Below are 12,913 nucleotides of genomic sequence, written 5' to 3'. Positions count from 1 at the left end.
AATAGCAAGATAAAGCAGTGTTAGATGGCTTGATAAAAGTGCTAGTATTCCCAAAAAGTATTCTAATATTGCCTTAGTTTCTCTTCATTTGCACACTCCCTTTATAAATACCATCCATCTTATGAAGGCAAAGGACTTTGGAAAATTAATGTTTAAAACCCTGCATCTAAAAAAATATACTTTTAAAATAAGCATGCCCTACTTTAGGTTCTATGTCCATTTTTTTTAACCTAAGCAGCACAAAACAAAGCAAAAATTGTACTCTAAGAAATATGAGAACCAGAGAGAAGTCCACAATTGACTCTTTATACATTTTTGTGATTCTAAAAAGAATAAAGGCAGCTGTGTTACCATGATTAACATCAAATCAAAATAATAAATTTACAACAACAACAACAATAATAATAATAATTGCAAAAGGCGGCCTTACTAGGAACTGCTTCCATCCTGCGACGATACCTGTAATACCATCAAACATCTCTTCTCTCTTTGGTTAGTTTCCATCCATTGCTTCTTGTTCTGCCTTCAGGTGCTTTGGAGAATAGCTTGACTCCCTCTTCTTTGTGGCAGCCCCTGAGATATTAGAACACTGCTATCATGTCCCCCCTTGTCCTTCTCTTTGTTAAATTAGACATACCCAATTCCAGCAACCGTTCCTTATATGCCTTAGCCTCCAGTCCCCTAATCATCTTTGTTGCTCTTCTCTGTACTCTTTCTAGAGTCTCAACATCTTTTTTACATTGTGGTGACCAAAACTGGATGCAGTATTCCAAGTGTGGCCTTACCAAGGCATTGTAAAGTGGTATTAACACTTCATGTGATCTTATAATAAAAATAAAATCCATATTAAACCAATGCCTTTAGGAGGCTCACAAAAGGTTTAGAAAATAACATACAAGTTTTTGATTTTTCTGAAACTCCTGGGTGGGGGACAAGAGGGAGAGAATGAGACCATTGGTCAACTCTTGCCTGTATTAAGCTATATTCTTAAATGGACGAATGGAATAATCTGCTAGGGTCTTTATATTCACTTTGGATAAAAACCTAGTATGCTGTTTCTTTTTGAGATAAGCAATAGAATATACAGGAAGAGTAAAGTGTGTAAAAAAACATTAAGCAAAAAAAAAAATTGAAAGCATGAGATTTAAAAAAAAGTAAGCAAATCTAAATTATATGAAGACCATTCACTGTTCCTCTTCATACTTTTCTATCCTTGCAACCGTCTTTGCTTTTAGCACCTCTATGCAACACTTCATACACTGCCTTTTGTTCTTCAAAGTTCTCACATCTCTCTTTCAGAGGATCTCATCAACTGCATGGCTTTCTCAAGCCCCTCGTTCTTCCTGAGCTATTCACTCTTCTTTCATATATTTGTTTAGTAATTCAATCCTAATAGTTCTTTCTATATGACCAAACCATCTCAATGTACTTCTTATGTACAGTAGTGATCATTGATTTACATTTGCATTCAAGCACATTCCTTTAGAAGATATTCATTCATGGCCCATTTGTTTTACCCTATACATTTTCCTCTGCCTTCAATTTAATTTTATGTTACTCCTGACATACTGAACTTTGACTTGTAACTTACTTTGTAAGTTATGTAGGCAGAAGCAATCTCTCACAACAGATGTGTATTATCTTTTACTTTTTCATTAGCATTTCACGCATCTCACAATTTCTCTACGGTATTGGTGTCCATGATGAGGGGAAGGGGCTGAAAATTAGAGTTTCATGATTCCTTCCCAGTCTTTGGAGTGTGTGTCATCACACACATGTTTGAAAGAATACTGCTTACATCACAACATTTTGTCTACCATCGTACACTTCCTGCCTCCAGATGCTGATATCTCCATCTATTTGCCTATTGCTGTTGTCTTTTCTGGCTAGGAATATACTGAAGATGAAGGGTAGAAAAGCCAGATTATCCCAAGTTGCATATACTAAAATCAAGACAGCATCATTCAATAAAGTTTGGGAGCAGATGCAGTAGAAGCAGCATTGTTGTTGTTGTTAATTACAAAGTCGTGTCCGACCCATTGCGACCCCATGGACAATGTTCCTCCAGGTCTTCCTGTCCTCTACCATCTTCTGGAGTCCATTTAAGTTCACGCCTACTGCTTCAGTGACTCCATCCAGCCATCTCATTCTCTGTCGTCCCCTTCTTCTATTGCCCTCCATCTGTCCCAGCATTAGCCCTTCTCCAGTGAGTCCTTCCTTCTCATTAGGTGGCCAAAGTATTTGAGTTTCAACTTCAGGATCTGGCCTTCTAAAGAGCAATCGGGGTTGATCTCTTCTAGGACTGACCGGTTTGAACGCCTTGCAGTCCAAGGGACTCGCAGGAGTCTTCTCCAGCACCATCGTTCAAAGGCCTCAATTCTTTTGCGCTCAGCCTTTCTTATGGTCCAACTTTCACAGCCATACATTGCAACTGGGAAAACCATGGCCTTGACTATACGCACTTTTGTTGGCAGGGTGATGTCTCTGCTTTTTAGTATGCTGTCTAGATTTGCCATAGCTTTCCTCCCCAGGAGCAAGCATTTTTTAATTTCTTGGCTGCAGTCCCCATCTGAGGGATCAACAATTTAAATTTTAAAAAAATGCACACCAGTATTGTTCTCTGCCAACCCAAGGAGTAAATACCACATTAAGCTAATAGAAGGGGGAAATCCAGAGTGTCCCTATGTGCCTTCTGATAAATTGTCTGCCTTAACCATTCTTTTCACTAATAAACATCTGAAGATTTTAGGCTCAACCTAGTGGTCTGCTTGCCAAACCAGAAGATGGATTTATTCTTTGGTAAATAAAAGGAGTCAGATTTTTGTTGTTCTTGCTGTTTATGGATGCCTGAAAGTTAATTCCTCTGGATTTTGAAAATGAAGATTATCTTAGAGGTGGTAGGATGGTACCCATACCCACAATACTGCATTTATATTAGTCTACTTTGTTTACCAGAAATAAGGACTGAATAGAAAATCATCACTGAATTAATATCAATTCTACCACTATTTCCTGTAGTATAGGTAGCCCAATGCTAGCATTTTCAGCATTATACCATCATTAAAGTGATCTTCTCTCATCTACCTCCCTACTCCAGCAACAAAATGTATGATGGGATACTAATATTGGGGGAAAGACAGCAAGGAAATAAATGGAAATATTGTAAGGATACTGAAATATTTCCATAAATCTTGAGGTATCCCCATTCCTCAATATCATTTTGGAGAATAACAAATTTCCCAGATTCTACATATGGAGGGAAAACCATAAGTATGATCAGATGGATTTATACCTCTTTATTCAAGTTAGTACAATTAACAATTACAACATAGTAGAAAATATTATTTTTATATTTGTGATTTATCCACATAGCGTTGTTTACTGAGTGAGAAGACAACAGGCATCACAAAACCAAATCTCTTCTTTATTTATAGCTGTTGTCATAGTTCAAATCAACCTTTAATTCAAAATATCCTATAACAACATTTTGAAGCTCCCCCTGCTTAACATTTACATTCATAGTGGAATTTTGAAATAAAAACCAGAAACTTTCATTATAATTTCAAATATAACCAGAGGAACTAGAATCCCAGCCAGAAAAAGTCTAAGCTCAAAGAAAATTCAAATGTCAGGAAGGGAAGAAGATGATTTCACCCCACTAAATAGAGAGAAAGGGAAAAAAGAGTATGGATAACTCATACACATGCACAAAAAAATACTTATGAGCCAACAAAGAAGATAGAGAAACAATGACAAAACTTTGTGAAAGAAAATAAAAGTCTTAAGTTGCATCCATTTCCAGATCAAGCTATGCCCAGCATTTAAATTTGGGCAGAGATGTAATTAAATGCTCATGATTGCCTCTGTTGGATGCTTGCAGTTGTTCTCTTGTGTACCTTGGAAGAAGAATCCGTCTCTTATACTGTTCTTTCCTTTAAACATTTAAGGCATTTTATCTTTTGACTCATATCCTCCAAAGAGAATATTCAAAGAGATGTTTGTATTTTGTTGATTTTTTCCATTCTAGGTCATCATCAGAGTCTTGAATAGCGGATATGTTTTATGGAGATTACAGTGATTAGGGAGGCTGGCAGCTCAATTTATTTGAAAAGAAATTAGTCTAGGGAATGATTTGAACAAGAGGATGACTGCAGAGTATGTGTTCTATCTTTCAGGAAGTCTGGTATCATGTCTAAACTATTCTTAACTCATGGGCTGTTTTGATGAAAATTATTTTTGCACATTGATGCTATATACATAATTAAGAATATTCTTAAACATAAGACATAGATAAATCAAACCCAATAAATGCTATTTTATTCCACCAAAGTCTTGCTGATTATTTCCAAGTAAATATACTTAAGGTTATTTATTTATCTGCTTTTATCTATAGGCTGTTCCAATGTTAGACTCTGGATGGTTTACTTAATACAATAAACATGCAATAAAACCACAGAAAAATATTATCCAAAGAGAGTCCAGAGAAAAGACCAAAATTTTAAGGGCTTGTTTAAACAGAGCCAGGGTGTGGGCCATGCAAATTTTGGGTGGGGTTAAATTTTACAATACACTAGCCTTGTGCCAAAAAGTACATAACTAAAGCAATGGAGATAGTCTGTCATAGAAACATCAGAAAGGGTCGGTTGACCAGTTAGTTAAGTGTCTGTAAGTTAAAACTAATCTAAAATAAATTCAGTCTTATATAGGGTAAAATTATTCCATCAGATGAGTTGTGGGAACAGAAAAATAGTCAGTTATCCAGGTTTGTCTACTAGTCATCTAAGAAAAAGCATTAGAGTGAAAGTGTGCCTTAAAATGTCCTGGTTTACATTTTGCAATGGCAGAGGAATTTGGGGCATTCATGAGGAATTTAGTGCTAATAAAAGGTTTAGTTTTAGCCAAAAAGACTTCATTAGTATGATGCAAAGTTAGCTGAAACAACACTGAACAGATAAATGTTTCCCATGCTCACACAGGTGCAAGGGTGCAGTTTGGGTGGAAGTACACAGTATCCACGAAACTACTGCTATAGATAAGGTACAATCCTGTAGTATGTTGCTATGGGAATGCTACTACAGCATTACATGCATGTGCAAAGGTAAATTGGAGGAAGAGGATTTCAACTGGTTAGAAATATGTAAGTGACCAAATGTGGACTAGCCAATGAAATGGCACCATTTGATATATGGTATATGAAATTGATTATAGAAGAGGACTTGTATGTGTATTTGGAAAGCCAGTTTAGTATAGAAGTTAAAGCATAAGGCTAGAAATTGGGAAACAGTGAGTTCCAGCCCTGCCTTAGGCACAATTGGGTGACTTTGGGCCAGATACTCTCCTGCAGTCCTAGGAAGCAGGCAATGGCAAACCACATCTGAAATCTTTCCAAGAAAACAGCAGGAACTAGTCCAGGCCATGACCAGACATAAACATTGATTCAAAGGAATCTCAACACCCCCCCCCCCAAAAAAAGAATGTATTTGTAGTGCTTAAGATGTCCTGCCTATTTGACCAAGACTGTAGATTCTAAATAAAGTTTTGAAGATTTTTAATCGATGCCTGATTGACTAGAGGAGCAAATCTGAACCTTGTCAGGGGGCTGAGGAGAGGTTCTCCAACATGTCCTAAGAAAAATTGGCTGCTGCCCCCTTTGAATCACCAGCAAACACATCTCCTGCAAGCTCTTCCAGTCAGCAATGTGCCATCAATAGGGGGAAACCCTCAGCATAGGTTCTTGTGCCTAAATTCTGAAAATAATCACATAGATGCACTCTAAATATAAGCATGCTCCAAAAGTGCTTTTGGGATGTACTGCTTGCAGGCTTATTGAGGGCAGCAAATGTAGAAGGGCTCTTGTATCCATTCCCCTATTTTCCAAGATGGGCCAATGCTGACTTTGCATCTTGAATCTGAGGGATATGATGTCAGTTATTTGTGTGTTTTTTTTAGCCCAATTACCATAGGCCTCCATGGAATAAGGTTGTCTCTTTTGTTGTTATTTTTCTCCCTCATTAAAGTTTTGCGTTCCTTACAAAAAATGAGGATGTATTTTTCTTTTCCTAGGGCAGGGGATGGGTTGACCTGACCTTCAGAGTGATGGGAGAGAAGTAGAAGACTTCTAGTGCTCCATCAGCTTGCCTTCTGTGGCCCTTTTAGAGAAAGAGATGGAGAAGATGCTGGGCAAAGATTGGCTAAAAGGATGTTAAAATGGTAGCAGCAACAAGGATAGATAAAGTGAATAGGAATGTGGAGCTTGGTGTTCCAGTGATGATGTTATCTAGTCTGGTAATGAAACATCTGCAAGCAAACAATCAGGCTGAAAAAGCACCAAGGAATCCACAGTTCAACCTGAGCTACATAGGCTAGAAATATATTATCTTCTTTGATCTATCTTCCCTTTCATGTCCACTGCTTCCTGCTTGACCAAAGAGAGTGGGATTACTATTGGTTTGATGTTTTGTTAATATCCCCCTGTCACTTCCTAAAGAAAGCAGGTTGAAACTTTGAAGTCCCTTGACCTAGTAGATACTTAGTGGAAGAACCACATATTTAGTGCTGACTATGTTTAAGGAAAAGGTGACTATTTAGCAGAGGGGTCTTCAAACTTGGCCGCGGGCTGAGGAATTCTGGGAGTTGAAGTCCACAAGTCATAAAGGGGCCAAGTTTGAAGACCCCTGATCTAGCATATGGAAGGAAACAGGCTTGACTAAACTAAATGGTTGTTGTTTAAAGTATCAGTGTAGCAAAAGGCTTCTCAGAATGTGAACTACTAGCACAGGACTGCCTATTTGCAAATGGCAGTCGTGTGCAACCATAGTCCTGGAGGAGGAGGAATGCAAGCTCCTATCCTGCTCAGTGATGGGATTCAAATATGTGAACAACTGGTTCTCTGTGTGGATGCCGCTTCCGGAAGTCCATTCTGGGCCTGGGCAACAAAAAATTAGCTACCATTTCTACCGAACTGGTGTGAACTGGCTGAATCCCACCACTGACCCTGCTCCAGGACTATAACTTTTCCTGTCCTGTCCTGTCCTTTTCCATCTTGATGAAGTCTAAGATGAAAGTAACTCTCAAGTTAAATGATAGAGGCTTGTTTCTGTTGTGTGGTTTGCAAGCACTGAGTTGCCAGAGCATTCAGATCTCTTCACTATGGCTATAAGAATTCTCCTTCCTTCTTAAAGTCTCTCTAATTTGATTAAAATACCAGCACAATGCAATGGTTTCAATTACTATTTTAATCTACTGAAGACCAGGTGACTAAACTAGCTTGTGTCAGGTATATTATTTTTAAAACAAGCCAGAAATTAATACACTGAACAACCATATTGGCAATTGTACAGATATCAGAGGAAATGAGCTGACAAATCTGCTTCTTGCCAGCACCTGATCTGGAAGCTCTTCCTATGCAAACACAGAGAAATCCAAGGGCTCCAGGCCAGTAAATTCAAAGACAGACTTTTTATCCATTGTTTGTTTTATTTCTTCAAGGGATTTCTATAAAGAAACCAGGTGGCTCAGGGATCTAAGAAGAATTTTGATTGAAAAGTAAGAGCATAGTCAATGTATTTCTTGTGGGATACTATACCAAGGATATAATAACTTTCTGAATCCAGAACATTTCAATCTATTTTTTAAGTTTCCAAAATTTATCTCTAGAGTTCATGAAGATGTATAGATGATTTGTTTGAACTTTCAGAAATGAGATTATCCATGAATGATAATCTCATATTCTTTCATATTATCCACAACATTCCAAATTTCATATATCTTTTTCTCTACCCATTAACTCAGTATGAAAAAATGCATGCCATCTGTTGAGTCCTCGAGTCAACGGCGAATGAAGAACACACATTCTGTAATTCCAACAGCCTTTTATTCTCAGTAGTTCTCTCTCCGACACAACTCTGAGGCTCGCAGGCCTCTCTGTCTCCTTTAATAGAATCCCCGGGCAAAAAGATAACAATCTGGCACACTTCCGCACCTCACTCATGCGCGCAAGGCCGGCGCCACTCAGTCTGGTCCCGGGCAGCTTGCAACAGCCCGGGACCATTGCAACGTCCCGAGCCTGCCTTTGCAGGCTCAGGACACAACACCATCGATTCAACTCTAAAGGATGACACCAACTTATTCCACACTAAAGAAATAATGCCAACTTATTCCATGTTAGAATTTAGATCTTTATTAGGAATAAAAATCAGGAGTCTTTTAAAAGGATGCTTGTGGCATTTGATCCATTCGGGAGTAAACTTTTCAATTATATTTTTGATGGCGCATAATCAATAAACTAATTGCTCTTTTTAATTAAAAGATAGCCTTTTTATTTGCATAGATGTAAGGTAAAGTCTGCCAACAATATTCTATTGAACTGGTCACTGAAATGCAATTTAATTAAATTAAAAAGTGTACTAAACTGTAAATCTTCTACCTGACCTGGGGCCTGTAAAGAAATCTAATTGCTCAAATACAGTATTATCTGCTTCCTTCAAGTTTCCAGAAGGGGAAAATGTACAACAGTAGCCATAAGGATCCCCTTCCCAGATTAACAATCTTAGCCATTAAGTAAATGAACTATAACTGAAAAGACTTGAGAATTCAAATGTCTATTTAATTCAGTCTCTGATCTGTCTGCCCAAAGATAATTCACTCCACCTGATCATGGCACATCATGCCATATCTGCAACTTTATTCTCCATTCCTGGCAATTTTACATCCTGAGATTTCTGGCCTTTCAACAGCTTTAGAATAAAAACAACGAATTAAGACAAAAGAGAATGGCAGTGGCATGCATAGGGAGAGTCATACAATGTGAAGTGAAAGGTTTAAACCCTGTAAATCAAGACAGTTGTGGAAGTTGGTTCTATTAATATTGGATGTGACAGAGCTCCTTTATGAGATAAGGAAATATATTTTGCATACAGAGCATTTTCTTTATTATTCATCATGTATATCATACTAAATATTGGTAATGGAGATTTGCTTTAGAATTTAAACACTCACTCACTCCTTCCTGATAGAAGGTCAACTTAAACTTGATCTGCCCATCAAAACTAATCTGTCAATCTAGATATAAGGCAGAGACCAATCAAGCCCAATCAAGAAAAATGGGCTTTTAGAACTACTTCTCATGGGAAAACCAGGCATTGCTCTTCCCAGCTGGCCCAGTCAGGTAAACAGTGGCCCAAATTTCCAGAGATAAAGAACTGGAGATCCAAGAAATAAACTGCAAACCAGGAACTAATGGAAGCTTGATATGAATTAGAATGTTGATTTTATTTTTGGGGGGAAAATAATCTGAACCTTATTTTGTTCTGTTTCTATTCTGAGTTTATAATTCTGGCTGGAGGGGCAACCCTTGACATAAATTGTGCAGATATTAGCTGTGGCTTTCCTCCCTCCCTTTTTGCTTCATTTCCTGTTTAGTTCCCTAATCCTAATATCTACTCTAAAAACTTGCATTTCTTATTGAATCATCCCCTCAATCTGAAAAGGTTTAAATTTTAGGACACACTTCCCTCCTGCTTGGTTAATTCCTTAGAGGAGAGAGATGAAGACAGGAAGTTTACCAATTTCCTCCTTCTGAGTAAATTAGTGCAAAGAGAGATTTGATTAGCAAGAAAGAGGGATGGCAGCATTTACAAGTAGGGCCTCATCTATGTATTGGGAAGAGGCAGGATTGTAAGTGAAAGATCTAGACGCTGCTATCATGGAAACCAGGAGGCCCAGCCCACCACATCCTTTTTTATAGGATATGCAAGCATGCTCCATGACACCAGCAAAACATAATCAGAGCCTAGATAATTCTACTCTCATTCTGTAGCCCAATCTGTAATACAGCAGCTCTTCATAAAAACATTCTTCATTCTCGCACGTATAATTCACCCTCTGCTTCCCCCTCCCATTGGATGCTTTATTATGCAATGCATGTCTACTCTTCAATTCACCTCTTAATCTGTTCCAAAAACTGTACAGCATCCTTGACACAGGGTATATTCAACACTACTAATGAATCTTGGATTTTAGGAAAACATGTAGGAAAATATATACTCCTCAACATATACAGTGCAACATTTTCCTCCCTTAGTAATCTGCATATTTAGCAGATTGCTTTCAAACATACATTTAGACAAAATTATCAGAATAAAGGCTGAACTTACAAATTCCCCCTCACACCTATACTCGCAAATCTATTCAAACATTTATTCCAGCCAATACCCTGATGATTTTATCTTTCCTTAATTTTGTATCTTCTTCTTCCTCCTCCTCCTCCTCCTTCTCCTCCTCCTCCTCCTTCTCCTCCTCCTTCCAATACTCATTTTCAAAGAATATATTTGGACCAAGCCTGTCCATTTTGATGATATTTTAATTAATGAAGGGAATTAATGGGAATCAGACAGCAGTTTTGTCACTCAAACATTTCCTTCTCTCTTTTACTTTGCAGTTGCTTATCTTCTTCTTGGAGAAGTAGAGAGCGCCAATAATAAAAACATACAATTTGTAATTAATCCTAAAAGCTTTGGCAAGGACTTTGTAAATGTCATTATAAAAACATTTTATGCACATTGCCTGCTTCAGACTACAATAATCTTCCTCAACTGGTGGCCACCAGATGTCTTTGGCTGCAGCTGCCCTATCCCCAATTGTACAAGCTTTGTCTTTTCCAAACTAAGAATCCTACCATTTGTTTTCTCAAACAACAATAGGAAAGTGGGAGATTAAATAATTAGTCTACTGTACAATTTTGCTTTTGCTATACTGAATGGGATACCAAACTTACAAAGCTCTCTGTTATCAATCTGAAAGTAGCTTTGTGGCATTTATCCAGAGTTTAAATGTTAGTTTCCTTCAATATGTAGAAAAAGGAAGAAGCAGAGAAGGGAAGGAGGAATGTATATCTGAAAACTCAAATTTCCAAGGATGGATTTTCCCCTCGGATATGTGAAAAAAATTGTTAGTCTTTTTTCCAAAATAGGCAGCTGCAGTAAAAGAAGTGCTGGGAAATCTCTCTTGGAGTTTGTTAGTCCCCATCACAGAAGTGCAGATGCTCCATGATTCCTAGGGCAACCTACAGGAAACAATGAAATCTGTAAAAAAAAACCTATAAGTTAACATGGACATATTAAAATCAGCCTCTCCATGGTCTCTGCTGCTCCAAAAGCAATTCTTGCTCTTCCCAAGCTGAACTTTCTCAAACCGAGAAATCAGATTCTTTCCCCATCTGCATTAACTACAGGAGGGATAAGTAAGGGGGCTCTGGCCTATTGGCTTATCCTGGGCATATTCTGGACTGTCTTCCTGGTAGAAAGTTCCCTCTCAGCAAATTCTTCTAGAAACCATTTTGCATACTGTGGCCAACCACGCTAACTTCCCAGGGTTCTTTTCAGAGCTAACACTCAAAGGCTACTAAAGATTGGCCAGATCTGTTCCTAAACGATTCCATCCTTTTCCTTTTGGAAATGCTTTCTATACACCTTTCTCTTTCTAGGCCAGGGCTGGATTTTCCACAGGCCAGTATATTTCTATCCACAATTTAGTAATTGGCACATTTTTAAAAGGCCATCAAATAGCATTGGCAAAGGAGCTGGCCAAAGCCTCTCTTTAGCTTTCCGATACAGTATGTTCAAAAGGCCCCTACTCCATGGGAACCTTGTTTTGTTTCCCAAACCTTTACGAGCATGAGATTAACAGAGGCTCCAGTCCATGTGAAGCTTAGCCAGAAACTCCACTGAATGTGTTGTCTGCCAAACATCACATCCTGTTAAGAGAGGCTCTCACAACACTTACCTCGGCCCGTGCTGGGGCACACATTTTGTTTTTCCTGCTGACTATTATAGACAGAGCTAGTATACTGTATAATTGACAGTATTTTGTAATGTGATAAATTATTTTTCTATGGTTCGGTGATGTATGTTTGTTTGAGTGTATATAATAATATATACATTGAATGTTTATTATTCCCATTCCCACTGATTGTTCTGGGATAGTCTGGTCAGTGTTGGATCTAACTTGCAACTTCCTACTTGATCCCTGCTTTCTCCATGTGCCAGTTAAACTATTCCAAAACAGTCTTGGATATATTGGAGGCCACACGCTACAACTCTGTTCCCCAGCTGCATTGGTTGCTAGTTTGAATCTGAGTGCAATTCAAGTGCTGGTTTTGATCTTTAACGCCTACATGGCACGGGACCAGATTACTTGAGGGACCTTTCCAATTACATTTACACATCCACCAGATCAGGCATGAGAGGTATGCTATGGGTCCCATCTCTAAAAGAGCTCTGGCAAGACCTACTGTAGGTGGCATGTTTTCTCTGTTGGACGATCATTCCCCGTTAGTCTTCCAGAAGGCCCTTAAAAATATGAGTTTTCCCCCTTGGGGATCCAAGGGACAATCTTTTTGAAGCAGGTCATAAGCTTGTAACATTCTTGTAGCTGTTCTCTGCCATATCATCCCCCCCCTCCAGTATGGATTAGCAAGAAGTCATGTCATTGAGTTTGATAGTTCTTGAAGATGATACAAGTAATCCTCGACTTATGACCACAATTGATTCCAAAATTTCTGTTGCTGAGACATTTGTTAAATGAGTTCTGGCTCATTTTACGACCTTTCTTGTCACAGTTGTTAAGTGAATCACTGCAATGGTTAAGTTAGTAACATGGTTGTTAAGTGAATCTGGCTTGCCCATTGCTTGTCAGAAAGTCACAAAAGGTGATCACATGACCCCAGAACACCGCAACCATCATAAATATGAATCTGTTGCCAAGCTTTTGAATTTTGATTACGTGGCCATGGGTTGCTGCAATGGCCACTTTTTTCAGAGTTCTGCATTTTATAGATGAAGAATTGTTATTAATACAGCTGTGATTTTCCTAAGACTACTAACCAGGGAAAACATTTTTTTTTTGGGCCTGGCTA

Source organism: Crotalus tigris, unplaced genomic scaffold, assembly GCF_016545835.1.
Source record: "Crotalus tigris isolate CLP2741 ecotype Arizona unplaced genomic scaffold, ASM1654583v1 scf7180000019328.220996217465:2438092, whole genome shotgun sequence".
Taxonomy (NCBI): domain Eukaryota; kingdom Metazoa; phylum Chordata; class Lepidosauria; order Squamata; family Viperidae; genus Crotalus; species Crotalus tigris.
This window is presented reverse-complemented; position numbering follows the sequence as displayed.